This window comes from Urocitellus parryii, chromosome 3, assembly GCF_045843805.1.
Source record: "Urocitellus parryii isolate mUroPar1 chromosome 3, mUroPar1.hap1, whole genome shotgun sequence".
Classification (NCBI taxonomy): domain Eukaryota; kingdom Metazoa; phylum Chordata; class Mammalia; order Rodentia; family Sciuridae; genus Urocitellus; species Urocitellus parryii.
The window spans coordinates 40,828,949-40,833,698 of NC_135533.1; the positions used below are offsets into that span (position 1 = coordinate 40,828,949).

Consider the following 4,750-nt stretch of genomic DNA (forward strand, 5'->3'; position numbering starts at 1 on the left):
AAACCCTTTAGCTTCTCTCTAAACCCTAAGAATCCAAGGATTTTAACTAATGTCACCTCTGAAGAAAGAGAATGGGCTAAGAATAGGTAAAAAGAACAGTAGCAAACTTCACACAATATTAAAAACATCCTTAAGATTCTAGGAGTTGGGGGGAAAGTGGGGCATAGAAACCATCTATAAATACATACCTGCTAATTTTGTCCTTCATTTTTCAAGTTTAACAAAGTATTCATAGTTATTTGTACTTGTAAATGCATATGAGTGTACACACATACAAATTTATATGCATATTTGTGTGTATATGTAAAGAACATACCTTCCAACTTTTTTTAATGATTCATAGGACTGTATTGCACTTAACTATGTTGTTTACCATCTTGTATTGATGAATAACTTAGGATGTTTCTGAATTTTTTCTATTATAAATAATATTACACTCAGCCTTCTTCTAGATATGACTTTCCAAAGTAATCCAACTCTTCTTACGATGAATTTGTAGCAGTATAATGAGTCTATAAAACTAGGTTAAAGAAACTGTATATTTACATTTTTGATATGTATTTCCTTATGTTTCCACAAAAAAAAGTGCACTATCAAACTCACTTCTTCACATCCTTGATCCTTCATAAGTGATTGCCATTCTAGGTCCCTGTCCCAGCACTCTACATTGGAGGGTCCCAGAAGTGCCAGCACTGCTCTGCTGTGCTTCTCCAGTGGCCAAGGGCACCTTTTCTGCCTCTTGCTCCCTGGGTCTAGAGGCTATGATAAGTGCCAACTGAGGTTCCACAATCCATCTTGTGGGCACTGCTGCCTCTGGTGTCCTCACAACTGCCGGCCACCAGGATAGCTGGACTGGTCTTAGCCATGAGGCTTTTTGGTTTGTTTCAAGGAGGAATTTTGCAAAAGAAGCAATCAAGGGTGCAGTTTTTGGCACTGATTTGGGTACTGCCATCTTCTGTGTGTTGGTTGTAGAGGGCAAACAACCAAAGGTGCTGGGAAATGCTGAAGTATCCAGAACCTTCCCTCCTGTTGTTTCCTTTACAGCAGATGATGAACAACTCTTTGACATGCCAGAAAAGAAACAGGCTATCACCCACCCAAACAATATGTTCTATGCCACCAAGTGTCTCACTGGCCAGAGCTATGATGATCCTGAAGTACAGAAAGACATTAGAAATGTTCCCTTCAAAATTGTCTTTACCTCCAACGGTGACGCCTGGGTTGAGACTCATGGAAAACTCTATTCTCCAAGTCAGATTGGAGCATTTGTGTTGATAAAAATGAAAGAAACTGCAGATAATTACTTGGGCTACACAGCAAAAATGTTGTGATTAGAGTAGCTACTTATTTCAATGACTTACAGAGACAGGCCACTAAGGATGCTGGCCAGATAACTAAACTTAATGAGTGATTAATAAAATTATGAAGACAAAATTTTGCTGTGTATGATTTAGGTGGTGGAACTTTTGATATTTCTATCCTGGAAATTCAGAAAGGAATATTTGAGATTAAATGCTCCAATGGGGACACTTTCTTGGGTGGTAAAGACTTTTTAGAACACATTGTGAAGGAGCTCAAGAGAGAGACGGGTTGATTTGAACAAGACAGCATAGCACTTCAAAGGGTACAAGAAGCTAAATGTGAACTCTCCTCATCTGTGCAGACTGACATAAACTTGCTGTATATAACAATAGATGCTTTTGGATCCAAGCATTTGAATATGAAGCTGACGAAGAGTCAATTTGAGGGGATTATCACTGATTTGATCAAGAGGATCATTACTCCATGTCAAAAGCTATGCAGGATGCAGAAATCAGCCAGAACAACAGAGGGGAAGTGTTTCCTGTTGGTGGCAGGATTAGGATGCCCATGGTTTTACAAACTGTGCAAGATCTTTTTGGCCAAGCCCCAAGTAAATTTGGAAATCCTGATGAGTTTGTGGTTATTAGAGCTGTCATTTGGGGAGGTTCATTGGTTGGTGATATCACAGATGTGCTTCTCCTGGATGTCACTTTTCTATTTCTGAGTATTGAAACTCTAGAAAGCACCTTACCAAACTTATGAACAGGAACACTACCCAAACAAAATGAATCCAGTGCTTTCTACCACTGCTGCTGGGCAGACTGAAGTGGAGATGAAAATATCTCAAGATGAGAGAGAGCTGGACACAACAAACTGCTTAGTTTACTTTGATTGGAATCCCCCCTTGTGGAGTTCCTCAGATTGAAGGTACATTTGACATGGATGCTAATAGAGACTTCCATGTTTCTACAAAAGATAAGGGCAACAGACATGAGCAGCAGATTGTAATCTAGTCTTCTGGTGGATTAAGCAAAGAGGATATTGAAAATATGGCTAAAAATGCAGAGAAGTATGCTGAAGAACACTGGCAAAAGAAGGAATGAGTTGAAGCTGTTAATTTGTCTGAATCATTTCATGACACAGAATCCAATATGGAAGAATTCAAGAACCAATCACCTGCTGATAAGTGCAACAAGCTTAAAAAAGAGATTTCCAAAATGAGGGGGTTCCTCGGCTTGATTAGACAGAGAAACAGAGAAAACAATAGGCAGGCAGTGTCCTTCCTTCAGCAAGCTCTTTAAAATAGAATACAAAAAGATGGCATCTGAGTGAGAAGGCTCTGGAAATTCTGGCACAGGGAAACAAAAAGATCAAAAGGAGGAGAAATAGAAATAGTACACTGGCACCCAAAAGACAATATTCTATGTGAATCTTAGGAGTGAAGAGACTTCCTGAGCAGAAATGGACAAACTTCAGTCTTTACTGTGTTTTTGTAGTATTCAATATGTAATTTCTTTTGTATATAAATTTAGTGACCATTAGCTGATGAACATTTAATGGGTAATAATTCTGCAGAGTATAAAGTTCACAATGTTCAATGTTCTCTCCTTAACTGGTTATTTTTCAGCTACATGTGAAAGGTGGGACAGAGAACAATTTACTAAACATAAGACTTTATGGTGAAGTGGCAATATTTTCAAGGGGTGAAACCATATCAAACACAGTGAAGGAGATGAGGCATGGACCTGGAATGAGACCATAAAGCAGGTGAAGCTCCTTCTAGTTGGTCAAGAGCACTGTTAAAATGACAAATGTGTACATGGGCTCTTCTAGCTGAGGCCTTGCAATGCAAGACAGCTAGCTGTGCCATGTTTGTAGTTGGTGGAACAGAAGAAGCTGTGTCAATGGAAAACTAAGCTGTATATGTGAGGTACACCTTTTAAAATCAGGTATTAAATCTCGAATGATCCTAAGGCTTTCTTTTCTAGCTATCCTCTGGCCTGTCTGGTACCTACATCCTTGAGGATTCTTGTTTCTTTTTTTTAAAACCTTTTTTTCTTGTTTTTTTTTTTTAATAAAAAAACTTATGTGAAAAGAATAAAAAGATTGCCATTCTTAAATGTTATAAAAATTATTTCTCTTAATTATTCATTTACATATTTATAGTAGTTATTTTAATTGTTTTCTGGATGTTGTTTGGCCATCTGTATTTCCTTTGTAAATTATTCATTATTATTGTTTGTCTATTTATGAATATTTATATTGAATTATTTAAATGTTAACATATCATGTGTTTATTTTCCAGGTAACTATTAGTCCTTTTACTTTAATTTTTTAATTTTATATTTTAAAAACTAGTGCAAATGAGTTTTACTTATTTTTGGTGTAACACAGGTGTATGTATGTGTATTCACCATCAAAATAAGGATACAGAACAGTTTCAGCACCCAAAATATTACTCAAGAAATCTTTCTGTAGTAACATTTTTCACCTCCAAGTCTCTGGGAATCCCTGGTCTGTGCTTTTTTAACTATAGTATATCTCTGTGAGATTATCATATAAACAGAATCATACTGCATCTAACTTTTGTGACTTTCTTCTTTTATTCTCCCTATTATTAATAGAAAAAAAAACAGAGAATCAGCAAGAATATTGAGGTATTCAACAACAGCATCCACCAACAAGATGTAGTTCACTTTTATAGATTATGTGATTAGCTGGCTTTAACCTTTGCACAATGTACCTCTGTTTCAAAACAAGGCTTTATGCCACAAATATCTGTTCCATTTTCAATTAAAATAAGGATATACAAACATACAACAAACATTATATTTAATAGTGAACAGGTGTACACTTTCCCTCTGAGATCTAAAACAAAACAATTATGTCCACTTTAATCACTGCTATTCAATATATGTTTAAAGTTCTAACTTGTGCAATAAGGTATCCAGGTTAGATGAAGAAATGAAGTTCTTCCTATTTGCAAATAACATGGATATCTATATAGAAAATACAAATAATCTAGAAAAATAACAGTAGAACTAGTAAGTGAATTCATTGCATTTACAGGCTATAGTATAAACATATTCACCAAACAAAGGGAAACCCCCCTATGTCCATATGCCAACAATAATAATTTAGCCCCAAAATTAAACATATAATACCATTCATGATCACTCAAAAATTAAATATGTAGGTATAAATCTAACAATGCACACAAGGTCTTGTATATTGATATATATAGAATTGTGAGAAAAGATTCAAAAATATTTAAATATAGATAAATAGCATGTTCTTGGGTTGGAAGATTCATTACAGTGAAGGTGTGTAAATTTTCCACAAAGTAACTCACAGATTTAAAATATAAGACAAAATTATTCTAAAATTTATATAGAAAGACAAAGGAGCTATCATAACTAAAATGAAAACTGAAAGAGGAAAATAAGAC

The 4,750-nt window shown here is 35.5% G+C and overlaps 1 pseudogene; it reads left to right on the plus strand.

Annotated features, from left to right (window-relative positions):
* The first annotated feature begins 761 nt into the window (after positions 1-761).
* LOC113197789 (stress-70 protein, mitochondrial pseudogene) lies at positions 762-2,691 on the plus strand (annotated as a pseudogene).
* The last annotated feature ends 2,059 nt before the right edge of the window (positions 2,692-4,750 follow it).